This window comes from Terrapene carolina, unplaced genomic scaffold, assembly GCF_002925995.2.
Source record: "Terrapene carolina triunguis isolate 2854851 unplaced genomic scaffold, T_m_triunguis-2.0 Scaffold139, whole genome shotgun sequence".
Lineage (NCBI taxonomy): Eukaryota > Metazoa > Chordata > Testudines > Emydidae > Terrapene > Terrapene triunguis.
Genome location: NW_020664490.1, coordinates 8402847 through 8417361, shown reverse-complemented (window position 1 = coordinate 8417361; position 14515 = coordinate 8402847). Strand labels below are relative to the sequence as shown.

The 14515-nt window shown below is 39.6% G+C and overlaps 1 protein-coding gene across 3 annotated transcripts in view; it reads left to right on the top strand.

Moving 5' to 3' along the window:
- Positions 1-14515, top strand: part of LOC112103157 (stAR-related lipid transfer protein 13) — a 208930-nt gene that overhangs the window by 93770 nt on the left and 100645 nt on the right. The window contains exon 1 of one of the 3 annotated variants that reach the window (XM_026653533.1): positions 11166-11177. The exons of the other annotated variants lie outside the window; for them this stretch is intronic. The gene's annotated coding sequence lies outside the window, so the exon portion shown is untranslated. Of the gene's footprint in view, positions 1-11165; positions 11178-14515 lie in introns of those variants that run through there. 3 annotated transcript variants of the gene reach the window in all.

Here is a 14515-nt window from a genome sequence, read left to right as displayed (position 1 = left end):
CCCATTCTTTCCCCAATGCACATATTCTCTTGCCATTGGATACCAAAAAAACATCCTCGGGTATCTTCCCAGGAGGTCAACCCTCACTTCAATTATTATGCATATATATCTTTGTTACTATAGTGTTCTACTGAAGCTGGCTCAACCTGCTCTTGTTAAATCCTAACTATTTTTACACCCTCCTTGATGACTGCAGTAGACTTATGTAATTAGTTCAAAAGGACTCATTTATTTTAAAAGTGGCCAATTAGACATGGCTGCTCATTCCTTAAAATGTGTGTTGTCTATAAAGGGGAGCTTCTTTAAAACCAGCTGCACCATACCGTTATATTCTCACCCAGAGCACCCTTGAACTTTCCTGCACATATGAGAGTAGGTGGCTGCCAACAATGTGTCATGCTGTTAGTATGGAAATGTTTAGTGCTTGGAGAGAACATTTCTTGTCTCTTCCTGTTTCTTTGGTTCTGAGAATCCTGGTTATGAAAGAATATAAGCTCTTCACGGCCTCTAGTGGACAACAGCTAGAACTGCAGGTATATTTTAACCTGTAAATGGATCTGAGGGAAAACTGGGTGTTACCAGTACACATTTTTTCTTAATATTCTTTGGTCATTGTTATAGCGGATTGATATAGACTCCCAAGAATGTAGGTCTCTCAAATAACACCGGAAGATAAACGTATGGGAGGGGGGGAGAAGTGAAGGGCATTTTGGGTTGCTAGTATAATTTATATCATTACAAGAGAATTCTTTGTCACCGCTTATAAACCTGAAGGAATGCTGAGAGTGAAGTCTTGATTTCCTTTTGATTATTGTCCTTCAACTGCCAGGTGAAGATCAGTGCTATAAGCAGAACACTGGCAATATGGCAATGTGCAGTTCAACTTCTAAGTTTTCAATACATAGCACATAACAAGGCTTATTTTGCCTTTTCATTTTTAGATTGGCCACAGTTTATAATAGCAGTGATTACAAACACAACAGAGTATAAACGAGGCTTATAGACAAATGTTTCAAGAGAGGAAGGAGAAGCTGTCTCTGCATGTCATTGAAAACACCTTGGTTTAGCATTCTTTCTCATCGTTAATAGTGTTATATTGGATAAGCCCATTAGGTTACACTATATGGAACAAAGACTGTACCTGAAGAACTGAGTGGGATTAAGCCAGTTAACATGATGGCACCTGTTCTCTTCTTTGTTTTTGGTTGTCTATGGTAAAATAAGAGAAAAAGTGTGATTAGCCTGTAAGTCTTTCCTTGGGAGAATCCAAAAAAGTAGGCAAAGATAAGGGCAGAAAGCGAAAGTTGTGGTTAATTTATGTTTGTTAGAGCCATAAATTGAACAATGGTCTGATACAGGGAGAAGAACGCATTCTAAATTTAAGTCATTATCATTATCCTGTCTACCCATATTTACATGTATACGAGACTCTTGGAGAAGAATTTATAGATTTTGAGGGCAGAAGGGACCATTATGAGCACCCTATCTGACCTCTTGAATTAAAAAGGACATAGAATTTTACCAAGTGGTTCCTTCATCAAGCCCATAACTTCTAGTTAAGATAGAGCATATCTTTTAGCAATACATCCAAGAAGAGATACTAGAAATGCTTAGACTTGTCATTTTGTCACAGTGAAGAGTGTAGCTTCAGTGTAACTTAAGTACAAGTTAATGGTAAATGCACTAAGGCTAAGGAAGCTGTGTTTAAAATTAGTGTTTTATACACTATAGGATCGCTATATTTTCTAACTGTGGATCACACAAGAGGCATTGGAGTTCGAAGTTATTCCTTCTCTTCACACATCTCAATTTCAGTATCAATATCCATTGTCATAGTGCTGAGGCATTGGTTTAATGAAAATTAGAGGAACGAGTGCCACCTACTAGTTCATCCATCCCACTTTCTGCAATACTTGGCTTTTCCATTGGAGGTCTTGTGTCCAAGTCTGCCCCTGACTGCCCCTGTTTAATTTATAAAGTCAAATAAGATCCCCTATATGACAGTAGTTTGGCTTCAGCATAGTTGCTCAGGTTTTCTATAAAGAGGAACACTAGGTGCCCCTGAAATTATTAGAATATTATTCTCAGTTTCAAATGCCTTTCTATTTCCTAATGCTTAAAATGGAGTGTTCACCAATAAAGTCTCTTATGGACTGTAGCATTGGGTATCATGTTTATGGACTGTGGCTCAACTGTCTATATTAGGTACCTATATGACCCCCATCATCCGGGTATCTGAACACTTCATAACCTTTAATGAATTTATTATCACAACATCCCTGTCAGGTAGGGAAGTATTATCCTCATTTTGCAGAGGGGGAGCTGAGGCACCGACAGGCTGACTTGCCTACACACAGGAAGTCTATAGTGGAGCGGGGTAATGAGTCCAGGTCTCCCACATCCTAGCTTGTGTTGCCGGCCCAGAGGGCCCCGAGGGGGCAACAGGGTTCATTGCCCGGTGTGCGCCGCACCAATAGACACACCAGAGTGGAGAAGCAAACCAAATTTATTCAAGATCTTGAAAAGGCACTCAGGAGACCAGCATGTCTCAAATCAGAAGCGCAGCAAATACAAGCAAGTTTCCCATTTTATATTCGAAGCTGTTTTGAGTAAGCCTTTGTTCTGTTTCTCCCTCCTACCCCTCCCTTCCCGAGCAGTTACAGCAGGCACACATTGTGGCATGTTAGAAAAGTTCCCGTCCGCATGCTTATCTTCGGCCTTGTAGGCCTGTGCGCACGCAGTCTTCCCCCCCCCTCCTCTTTCTCCCGTTCTTATCACTACGTTTGCTAGTGTGAGCGAAACTGCAGCTGTCTGCTAGAAAAGCTGACAATTACATATTCTGCTTCAGCATTTAGGCTGTGAGCATGGAGGCTGGTTAAAGTTCACAAGATGGAGTTACTGTGGCTCACTTAGACCCAGAGCAGGGGAGTTTCATCGGCACTTATGGCCTTCCATCCCCCCGAGTTACCTGGTAGCTATGCCTAGTGACGCCAACACTTGTATCCTAATTCCTGGACCATCCTTCCTCTCTCCACTGGGTGTGGAATATTTGGTAGTTTTAATTTTTTTTCTAAAGACTAATTTTTGAAAGTAAAGCTACAGTGTGAGCTTTTAATGCCATAAAACTTTTTAGAGAGACAAGGTGGGTGAGGTAATATCTTTTATTGGACCAACTTCCCATTGTTTGACTTCCTTTTTTCTTCATGTCATGGAGTTTCCATTTCAAACTGCAAAATTCTCTATGTTCCATTGTTGTTTGCAGTGTTCCAAATAACAATGGTAACTATAGAATTTTGCAGTCTGAAATGGAAACTCGACAAAATGAAGAAAGAGGAAGTCAAACTTAACAGGAAGTTGGTCCAAAAAAAGATATTACCTCACCCACCTTGTCTCTCTAAGAAGTTTTATGGCATTAAAAGGCCATGTTATAATAAAAGATCTCTCATCCATTTTTATCTCTTTAATGTCTAATATCTTGGGACAACATGGCTACAACTACACTGAAATAAAACTTGGTGACTTTTCCAAGAGAGAAAGGTGACATGAGCAGGACAAGGCTAATGTGACCCAACGTTCTCATGGACATCACTCCTGTTTGTGAAAATCTAAGGTAGGAGAGTGATATAAATGAAGTCAAATCTCCCTGCGCCTAACAGTTCAGATACCTCTCCAAACTCTTTCCCCAAAGGTTCTTTCAGTCTATTAATGTTTAGATTACAGGGAGGCCTTCTAAGTTGGCGTGACACCTACTTCTTAGTTCTAAAGTATGTAATTAAGTTTCTTAAATCAAGACTTATTTTAGATGAAACATCTTGGTGAAAATCAATACTTTTCTGGTGCTAGAGCTCTGTCCGTTTTTTGTTTTTCTCTGTAAAGCAGATTGAAAGGAAAACTGAAAGATCATTGAGAAAGAAATATAATTAGTAAAGCTTTGGGAGGGGGCGTGGGGGAGTGTCTGCATGCATGCTTGTGATGGAAGAAAACAAATATGTCAATAATATAGATTACCAAACAAAACCAAATATTAATTCTATTAGTTTGTGAAAGGTCAAGGAGACAACATGTCATATCACAGGCATAGGAAACTTTGTCTACCTCCAACAAAACACAGAGGGTCTGCAAGTAATGAAATACTTTGTTTTAAAGAAAAGATTGTAAGTTATGAAATAAGCACATGCCAAATTCCTTTCCTATGTCTTCAGTCAACATGAGTTTGGAGGAATCACTCATTCACTGACAATTAGAGTGGGGCAGGAAATGGTTTTTCCATCCTGTGAAAATTTTCAAGATTTCAAATATTTTCCTGTTCCACATTGGGATGAAACTAAGACCTTTCAAGGTTTTTCCACATATGTCTGCACACATACACAAAAAAGAGCAAGACCCAGCCCAGAATAACTCAACTGGGATGGGGGAGATCCAGGTTGGAGTCCCTGCTCAGCCTGATTCAGAGCAGGGACTGGAAGCAAGGTCTCCCACATCCCAGCAGAGTGCCCTCACTAGTGGGTTACTATGGGGTTTTGGTCTCCTTCTGTGGTTTTGATTAGAAATTCCATCCTGGATTTCAGAAACCTTTCCAATGAAAGCTTAGTTGAAACTGGAACATTTCCACAAAAAGTTTCTGTTTTAGCTAATCGATATTTTTTTACAGAGAAATATTTTGTCAGAAAATTTCTAACTAGTACTACCAGTAACCCTGACATTTGTTCTCCTCTTACAAATGCTTGTTTAAAATAAACACATGATGGGATCGTTATTACAGCATTGTTAAGTTACAGTAAAAGCAATTTGTTAGAATGAATATTTATTATGTGATTACTCTGCCGGCAAATGTTTTTAAAGACTGAAGTAGGACCATGTTCTCAAAGAGCAAGTATTTTCCTGTTTTTATACATAATCTCTGAATGTGATTAATAGCACCTAACTTGTTTCCATGAAAATCCATGTTGAAATCTCTCAAGGGCACATGATAGTTTCCAGTTGGTGAGAGTTCTTAAAGAGGCCCTGTAAATTGTTAGCCTACCTCATGGTTGCTTTTGTCATAGCAGAGGGCGGTAGGTCCTACGTGTGTGGCAGTATTGTGAAAACTGAGATTTTAATAGGATTATCAAGTAGTGAGAGGGGAAGAACCGGAAAATGTTGGTGTCATATAGGTCCAACAACTTCTCTATTAGGATTACTAAAAACAGTGCAACTGAGTAGCTGATCTTAAGCAAGCAGTATTGTTTCCAGTCTCACTAAGATTAAGAACTTTTAAAAGCAAGGACAACACAGTGTTAGAGCTGCCATGGGGTATTTATGGCCATGCATACTTCAGATCTGAATCCTGAAGTGCTGAGCTCTCCCTCCAAGGGGTTTAGCAGTCTAGAATACTTACTAGCCATAATAAAAACCTTTCTGCATTTGAATGCTGCTTCTTATTTATGCTCTGGAAATACATTTTGATCACTTTTTAAGGAAATGTATGACAAAAACATTTAAATGTTTGTTTTAATATACCATAAGTTCTGGAGCTCTTGACTGGATAAGGCAATGCCATATTTATTTATATATTTATTAGTACAAAATACTCCAGAATAGAGTAGACTCATTAGATAAATAATATCAAATAATTACAGCCTGAGGCAGCAAGAAGCTACTGTTAAAAATCGGTGTTTAGGGATATTGCACAATCAATGATGTATCATTAACTGTAGTTCTCCTGAGGGTGGAGAATGAGGAAATATCACCATGGGCTATGATCTTCTCAGATTTCGCAAGAGCAGGCTATAGCAGTACTTGGTGCAAGCACCTCAAAGAAAACATGAAGTGCTGCTGTTGCTAATTCCCTAGGTGGCTACCTACTTTTCTAGGTAGCTCTGAACTAGTGCCCAATGGGGTGTTTAGGGAGTATTGTGCTCCTACAGGTGTTGCAATTGGACAGCCACTTCAGGCTATTAAAGGTCCCATAGCACTTTGTGCAGGAGTAGGGGTAATTACATTCTGACTACCTGTATTTCCCTTGCAGTTTAATTTGGATACATTATTTTTAACTTCCTATCCTACACTGTTGTGCAGCATTGCTGCACGTGGTAAATAGCAGACATGTTTCACACCAGAGGCAGCTGCGCTTCAGTGGTAGAAGAAGAGAATTGCATATCGTTTGTTAATTGCTTTAGGATGACTGATGATGATAATATATCAGGCTTAAGTTTTAAGCCATAGTTAGGTTTATGATTGGTGTCATCATACATTTCATTTGCATATGGCTCTTGAATTCCAACTTTCCTCACAATAGAAAAGATAACTTTACTAGATGCAGTTTCTTGGCAACTGCAATACCATGCCAGCTCCTTAGTGCATTGTGTCTTGAGGACAGATGCTGATGCTGAACTTTTAATTCCTTCTCTCCCTTATTACATCCTTTTTAAGCCTTTTATGTACAGAAGGGAATTAGCACTCCAGACCATTATTGTTTGTGGTGTTTTTAATTACTGATTTTCATGACACCCAATTAACTTTTTGCTGTGAGCAAGACATTTTTATCCCCTTAAGCAAACCAGAAATTAACATTTGAATATGTACTTTTAAAAAATGTTTGAATCATACAACACTTCCAAGAGTTCTTGTCCCTGAGCTCTGTAGAGCATTTGAATTGGCTTACACAAATTATTATGCTCTGACATTTACAAGTTGAACTTGATGTTAAACTAGGCTCATGTAATTTAAATACCTTAAGTGATATTTTAGGCCCTAGAGCAGGGGTTCTCACAACAAATGTTTTGGTGGCCTCAGAGTGCGGCCACCAACTCTTGCTGGTGGCCGCTCTGATCATTTTTCCTAAAATACTTAATTAACTTTAGGAAAAACAAATAAATATACACATATAACTGCCCAAGTCATTGTAATTTATTTATGTAGGACTATTTTTTGCACACTCAATAATAAAAATAATGTACAGTTGTCTCTATTCTTTATTGGATCTAAACAGAATAGAAACACAAATAAGGTGCTTTGCACATTCTTGTCTTTTTTCTTATTGTTTCTTTTGCTTCTTTGGTTGCCTTTTTTTTTTTTAAACGAACACAAATATCACTTTTCACAGCAGACTTACTCAGCTGTGGCAATCCCGGGGACAAATTGAGCCCTGGATGGGGAGGTGGGCATGGAGGCAGCAGGAGCCAGGGGCAATGGGGCACTAGGGAAGGCAGCAGGGGGAGGAAGGGATAGTGAGCTTGGGGAACAGAGCCCAAAGCCCCATAGCTGGAGCCTGCCACCCCAGGGCGGAAGCCCAACCCCAACGCCCCTGGGAAGGTGGAAAACTCACTGGCTGCCTGCTCCTCCAGGTTTTGTCTCCACTGCTTTGTGCCCCTCCTCCCCCCCACCAATAACCACCCAGAAGGCTGTGGCCACAAGAAAAGCCCCCTGGTGGCCGCATGTGGCCACGGTGGCCACATTTGAGAATCGCTGCCATAGAGTTTACTTACAGTTTTACTGCATTCTGCAGTTTTAGTGACTCATTTTGTGTATTGGATGTCTTTGATGGAAGGGGTTTGCAAATCCTGCAGTCTTGTCTCTCGTATTATAGCAATCATGCAGGCTTCGCAGCAGTGGCTCTGAAGGATGGTGTGTAAAGCAGAGAGAGACCGTTTAACTTTCATATGCCAGATTCAAGCTGCTGAATTTAGAGTTAGAAAACATTTATATTGGCTGGTAATATGTGACATACAGATATGCCAAAAAAAAACCAACCACATGGGTTCTTTTTTTCCACCAGGACAAATAATTAAAAGGCACAAATTAATACAAGAAATCAAAAACGACAGAGGTCTTCTTGAAAAAATGTGGAATTTTGGCAAAGGATGTGTTGTGCATACTTTAATCCTTCACAGTACAAATTTTATAATATCAAAAACGCAAATGCATCCCAGTTTATATCTCCTTATCTAATGTAGATAGTACTGTTGTTCTACTTTACACAGACATTGAGACTGTGAGTTACTAAAAAAAAAAATCTAGCTAGCTCCCGCAAGAGCCTTCTGGCACAACAGTGCTGTTAGTTGATGTGGGCAGGGAGATGGGGCCTTTACCCTCAGTAAAGGGGAGGGAGGTCTGTTATGACTGGTAGCCAAAGACCCCATTTTTTCCTGTGAAATTTTTCAGCAATGTTCAGTCAATAATCTCTACTTGTGACTGTAAATTTTGAAATATTGAAACATGTTGGTTTGATTTTAATCAAAATTTTCATTTCGACCTAGTTTTCAAAAAACAAAACACTTTTTCGAAATTTCAGATTTTGTCTCCTACTTTCTTCCCTTTTTTCTTCTTTGCCCGTGAATGCGACAGAATGACTGAAAGATGCCTCCATTTCCCAACTCCCCTTTTTGCCCCCTTCTTCAACTCTAACTTTTCAAAACTTCTCCAAATTTGGAAAAGTTACAGAGTGGAAAAAGGTAAAAAAGAAAGGGTAAATTGTGTGTATGTAGGAGGAGGACCCCAAACCGTAGACATTTTTCATTTCTTTGCATTCAGTGGCAAAAAGAAACAACAAAAATTTGAAATTTTGAAAAAAAATTGTTTTTTGCAAACTGAAATGAAAGGTTTTGTTTTGTTTCAAAATTTCTAGTGAAATATAATCCAAAATTACCTCTTGTTGTGGAGAATTTCATTTTCAATGAAATCCCATTTTTCCACCACTAAATTTTTTGACTGATAAATTTCAACCAGCTCTAGTATCTGCCTTGTACTGTAAAGGTGGTACAGAACCTCTATTTCCTACTGGACTTATATCTTCTCCTGGACTCCAGTGGCCAGGAATGAGTTTCATCTTCAGCTGGCAAGAGATGCCCTCTTCCTTCTTAGCTGCTGCCCTGGTCTCAGTGAGCCACATCTTCATCACCTCAAGCTTGAACTATTGCCATGAGCTTTACCTTGGACTGATCCTGAGGACAACCCGTAAACCACAGCTGGCCTTTTAGGTAGAACAGACCAACAAAGCACATTATACCAGTGTCCTGCTCTGGACACTAGCTGCCAGTTAAGTTCCAGTTTCATTTAAAATCCTGGGGTCCTCATTTTCTAGAATTATAAATTAGTGAAGAATAGGATTTCAGAGGCCACCTCTCACACTGCACCTAATCACGACAGCTACATTGAGTAGATGATGTGGTTTACAGAGGCCAGATTTGAACTGGTGGGTGAGGAGGCAAGCTCAGAACATTCTCAATTGAAGGTTAGTACCCAGTCCTGGGTATATACAGAGGATGTCACAGTATGGGAACAAGCCTTTAATCTGCTCTGTTTTAACATTCGCTTTTTAATTCTGTAAATATTATTCAAATGGGTATTTACTACTGATTGGTCTCATTTATGTAACTTCAAGTACATTTTAAAGGTCAAGCAAGTAATTTTAATCAGAGTCCCATTTGTTTTGACAGATAATTATTGCACACACAATGGCCCTAGAAAGTTGATTAAAAAGGTTTTTCCTTACAGCTGTGAATGAGGGGTAAGGATGGTGTTGCCTCTCTTCTATATATGCAGAGCAGCTACTGCTCCATCAAGTTACTGGCATGGATCAGCCAGTCCATCCACAGGAGAGTCCTATAGCTGCAGCAGTTCAAATCTGAATCACAGCTGCTTGGACCAGTGCCCTCAGCACTTGTCTTATGGCTGCCTATTGACAAAGCAGTAGCTCTATCAGAAGATGCATGGGGGCATGCAGGGTTATGTGCCCCCCTAGATTTGCTGCTTGGCTTGTACTGAGCATGCTCACATGGAGTAACACTGCTGAAGCCTGCTGCCCTCACTCCTCCCCCCCCCACTATTGGCAGGCACGGGTCGTCTCCCCATTTTCTACCAAGCCTTCCCAGAAGATCAGTATGTGCTAGGCTTAATGGTTTCCAAACTGTGATATGTGAAGCACTTACTGGTGGTTCGTGGAGAGCTTACTGGTCCCAATGTGCTGGCTGACCTCATTTTCCATCTGCGCAATCATGTTCAAAGAGACTAAAAATACCTATAGAAATGTGGGAATATCCATCAAGGGCCAGAAGCAGGGTTGAATGCCAAACCTTCAACATTGTAATATATAGACAGCTACTACTTGAGATAAAGGGCTACCTATAGCTGTTTGTGGGTAATTCACCTACCATTGATTCCAACTGAGTGGGGGGCAAATAGGGTACATCAGACAGTGGGTTACATAAACAATTGCTGCAGTTCCTGATGCAGACTATACCTGGTGGCTAACATAGGTCTCTGCAGTAATTTTTAGTTTCAATAGCACTGTCTCTTGACAGGAGTTGGCGGGACATTTTAGAGTATCTATATGAACTGAAGAGCTGATTTATTTTGTCCTTTGGCAAATAGGCCGTAGTGCTAATTAAGTGCTAGCACATATTGTATTCTATTATTTGTTAAGCACTGATAATGTGTTCAGTGCTGCACAAGAAAAGTAAAGAGAGTCTCTGCCCACACTGAGTCAATATGATAGTAAGGGTTCCTTGCAGCTGGAGCTGTCAGCATATACAGTATATCCTCTTGTTTAATCTATCTTGTTAGTGGCAGGGAATAAGAGCATATCCAATATAATGGCTGTCAAAAATACTTTGCATTGTAGGTGTAAATTTATCTCTTAAGAATGGCAGCCTCTGATTCTGAGCAGATTATTATATAATACAATTCACTGAAGCAATGTATTTTGCCATATCCTCCCACTGGAATAGAGCAGAGTGCTGTGCTACATTAATTAGTTCCTAAGCCTTGAAGGTCACAATGATCTGGCCACTGTTTTCCAGTATTAGTGATTTTAATACATGATTGACTTTCATGTGTACACCATTAAAATGAAGAATTGTTTTTCAAGTTTGAGATGGAGCAGCAGGTTTTTCCTGTAGTATTTGCCATAGTTGCACAGCCAGTGTTAAAAGGGATGATTTATAGAAAATCCAGCTGTGAGTTTTCATTTCTTCAAGAGCAGGAGGCGGGACTAGAAACCAACCTAAAACCAAGCAGAGCAGACGAGAAATGATGTAGAGCACAGCCCCACAGACAACAGCTAAGCATCGTGGATTAGCTGGCAAAATAACGAGGAGGAAGCTGCACTTAGTGACAGAGAAGCCATCTGTCAGAATCTGAGAAGCAGGTTTCAAGAAACCAGAAAATGAAATACAGAAGAAAATGATTTTGGTTCAAAGGTACAGTGAAGCCTAAGGATATTTGTAGACAGTAAGTTTAAATATTGTAGTAAGGGTGTTTAGTACAACAGTTAACACTGTTTTGAGGAGCTTTTCAGCTTTGAAAACAGTCCTGTCTCCTTTGTAGCCTATCTTTTACTTAAAAGGTTTGAATTACTTTAAAGATGTTAAGAGGCTTATCTGTTTGAGATGGCTTGTTTAAAAAAAACTTGCAAACAAACTTTCAAATTGCTAGTATCCTCCACTTCAGAAGAGTGATTTTGTTTAATTAACTTAAGGGCACCTCCTGTAGTGAACAAGAATTATTTTGTAATTTTTCTGAAAGACATCTTTGATGAAAAGCTTGCTTGGTCCCAGATGTGAGCTGAAGGGGGTAGGTAAGAATAGTATTGTTGGAGAGGAGGTGAGAGTTCCCACCCAAATAATTATAGACTAACTAGAACCACAATGTATAAACATCTTAAGCTAAATTCTGCCCTTATTTATATTGGTGCAAAATCAGGAGTAAGTCCACAGAAAATTATTCCTGATTTAACTCAGGGTAGTAGAATGTTGTTTCACATTTCTTAAAGCAGAAGAAATCCTATAGTGCTTCACAAAATATATTTTACTGTTTACAGAGGACTTGCTTAAAAACAATAATTAGAATATTTTTTAAAATGCACGTTACATAGCACCTTTTGTCATATGTTTCTGAGAGCTTCCATCCTTGATATGAAGCATTGTATATGATGTTGTAAGCCATTCTATTGTTTGATGTTGACACGCTTTCAAATAAGGCTTGCACTATTTATAGGTATGTGTTCCATTCAATTTGGTGGTTTCTGTTTTGTTGTACTCTGCCTAATTTCAAAAGGTTTTTGAGGCTCCAATTTGGAATAATAAGGTTACATTAGCAATAGCAGAGGTGCATGATAGTTCCAAGCAAGACCCTAGGAGGCTGCTTTATTTGGAATTCGACAATTCTATTACAATTTGTACAGAAAAATAACTTGTTGCAATAGTTCTAATGTACTGTCTGCTCCATGCCAGTAGTGGAAGCATTGGCTGTAGACTTAAAAGAAAAAAAAACACTCAACATTATGGCCCAATATGGATGACAAAACATTGTAGCATGTGTGGGAAAATGGCTGCAGTCCAATGTCTGGAATCATTTATCTTCTAGTAGAGTCTGGAAGATGACTGTTTTATGTATTTTACAGAAATCCCTGCTGATTGATTTCATTTACTTAGGGGGAGGGGGCACAGAGACTGATTATCGGGACAAATGGAAAAAAAGTGAATCCTTTACAGTAACCCTGACATCCTGTTCTGGTTAGATTTTTGGCACTTTTAAATGTGATCTTACCATCCCTGACAATCATGCGGATCTTTCTTCTGGTTTCTTAATAAAATGTCATCTTTCTCCTCTTCGTTTTGGGTCTCAACAAGCCAAAAAGTTGTGGGTTCTGCTTGCCATCTCTTTCACTAGCTTAGCCTTTCTCCAGCAGTGCATGGGATACATTTTGGAAATTATTGCAGAAGTCTGGAGGAAAGAGAAGAAATGGAAATTGATAACATTCTACATAGCCTATTGTGGGAGTGCCGCATACAGTATGCACAGCTGTTTGGAGAGAGAGGCGTGAAATACTTTGAGATAGGTGGTCTGATTTCCTATCCATGGAACAAAGTCTGTTTTCAATATGCAAGGATTTCTTAAATAGCTGCATTACAGTGGCAATCCTATGCACTGAGATGACAATATAGGCCAATATTGACATTTGTTGTTAAAATAGCCATAATTCCTGGTTTTTCGTTATTCATTTTAGACTTTGACAAGCATCCTAGAAACAACTCAGATTCGCCTTAACATCATTTCTTCGCCTCATCTTAATGTCTTTTTTTTAATATATGTTGCTGTCTGCCTCCCTTCCTGGTATTTGCATTTAAGTCAATTGTTCCCACTTCATAGTCTCCTCACTTGGCTCTGTCCCTGCTATACAGTCATAGTGCTGATTATATATCAGCCAGATCCAATACAAACTTGCTCTAATAGCACAGGAATCCAATACAAACATTTTTATATAATTAAACGAGAATAGGAGCTGAGTGGTATATGCACATGCACTTACTATCAAATAGAGTGCTGCTATTTTCAAAGGTTAACAAAAGTAAAAAAGCAAAATTGGACTTTTTAAATGTCAGTGCTATTTTATTTTATTCCCAGTAATTTTGCCACAAGGTCCTCTGCTAAAGGCTACAGTATACCTGGCAGGGCGGAAGTAGTAAAACAGAAGGCTGGGGAAAGGGTGAAGTAGTGGATCTCCCCACATATACTCAGTCCCCACACATACACATTCAAAACATTCAGGAGGCTCTAGCTTGGGGATGGGGACGGGGGGGAGAGAGAGAGAGAGAGAGGAAAAGCTCCCGCCCTCTTCCTACCCCAGAGAGGAATAGGGGGCTTCATATATTTATCAGGAACCTACTAGCTAGAGGTGGGATTCCTAAGCAGTGCCCAGAAACTGTACCCTGATAGGAATCTCAGGATCCCAGAGTTTTGGCCCTGGTCCTCTTTCTCTCGTCTAGATTTTGTCACTGCTATCCAGGTGCCTGGGAGGTTCTTTATCCAGATGCCTTGGGGGTAACTTACCCCCTCTGTCTATCGAAACATTTGTAACATGCTTATTATTATCAGTTTGTCTCTTTGTTTGCTAATATCATTTTATGTATTGACCTCTGGGTAGTAAGTTGATTTCTTTGGATAGTAGGTCTCTGGTCATTATTTTCCAGCCCTGGTTTAATATATACAACCAGATTTTCAGTACTGATTTCCATGGAGTGATGATAGTTTACACAAGCAGAGGATTTGTTCCATAGTGTGTAAATAAAATCACAGAAGTTTAAGCTGGAAGGGACCTCAAGGGGTCATGTAGTCCATCCCCCATGCTGAGGTAGAGTTAAGTATACCTACATTGATAGTTTTTTCCCTTATGAGTTTGGCTTCATCTTCACCCCATCTACTGTTGTATTAATTTTGATGGAATATATAGGCCCAGCGAGAGACAGGTGTTAACATGACCCTGTAACTATCCAACCTTGATTTAAGAGATGACATCAACTTGTAATCTTATACCCCTAGGCCTGGTCTACACTAGGCTTTTATGTCAAATTTAGCGCCGTTACATCGAATTAACCCTGCACCCGTCCACACCACGAAGCTATTTAGATCGACATAGAGCTCTCTTAAATTCGACTTCTGTACTCCTCCCCAACGAGAGGAGTAGCGCTAAATTCGAAATGGCCATATCGAATTAGGCTAGGTGTGGATGGAAATCGACGCTAATAGCTCCGGGAGC